Source organism: Portunus trituberculatus, chromosome 7 (assembly GCF_017591435.1).
Source record: "Portunus trituberculatus isolate SZX2019 chromosome 7, ASM1759143v1, whole genome shotgun sequence".
Taxonomy (NCBI): Eukaryota; Metazoa; Arthropoda; class Malacostraca; order Decapoda; family Portunidae; genus Portunus; species Portunus trituberculatus.
In genome coordinates, this window is record NC_059261.1 from 6,576,544 (window position 1) to 6,577,483 (window position 940).

Consider the following 940-nt stretch of genomic DNA (forward strand, 5'->3'; position numbering starts at 1 on the left):
ACACACACACACACACACACACACACACACATTCTTTCCTCTCTCTCTCTCCTCCCACACAAACAAAGAAATGTACACGTATATATATGAGAGAGAGAGAGAGAGAGAGAGAGAGAGAGAGAGAGAGAGAGAGAGAGAGAGAGTTAACCGCGCCTCTCTTTCTTTCTTGCGTCACTGGAACCTTCTAGTCACAAAAAATTTTCCAGCAACAACAAACACACAAACACACACACACACAAACAAACAAAATTATTCACGAAGTAAACCAAAAAAACAATAAAAAAACAAACAATAATCAATAATTTCCCACCACGAGAAAAAAAAAAGAATGTTTAGCAAAATATTGACAAAAAATATACAAAAAAATGAAAAAATGGCGGTATTTTTTAAACTATTCGGAAACTATTAGTATTTCTCAACCCACGGCACTGTGTATGTGACCCAGCATGGCACTCCCTGGCACTGCTCGGGGTGTACAGTGCCAAGGGGAAAAATACACACAAAAATAATAAACAGGTGGAGATATGGCGGTAAATCCAAACACATATAAACAAACCAGAATTTCACGTCATTTCTCCCTTATATACGGCACTCTATGGCACTGTATGGCACTCCAGGGCAAGAGCAAGGCCTGGTGTACCGCTGGTGTGAATCCTAACGGCCAGGCGTGTGTGGGTGTGGAGGAAAATGGAAAATGGTTGAAATATTTGCGCCAATCAGCTGATCCAAACAAGGGTAAGAGGACAACAGAAGTAATGGTCGTGTTTGCCCCTTAACACGCCTGGCTAATGGTGGCTAATGGCGGGTACTTACACCACTAAGCGTGAAATCACCCACGAGATCATTGGAGGAGCTTGGTAGTCCGTGCACAGCGAGGTAAAGGTGGAAATGTTTCGTCTGATCACCCGCACTGCTCCCTCACCTTCGCCATCTTGATACT

The 940-nt window shown here is 43.0% G+C and overlaps 1 long non-coding RNA gene across 1 annotated transcript in view; it reads right to left on the reverse strand.

The window, feature by feature from the left end:
• The window catches only part of LOC123519567, a 12,708-nt gene extending 11,768 nt beyond the window's left edge, over window positions 1-940 (reverse strand). Inside the window, exon 1 of the long non-coding RNA XR_006679055.1 lies at window positions 814-940. This is a non-coding gene — a long non-coding RNA (uncharacterized LOC123519567). The remainder of the gene's footprint in view (window positions 1-813) is intronic.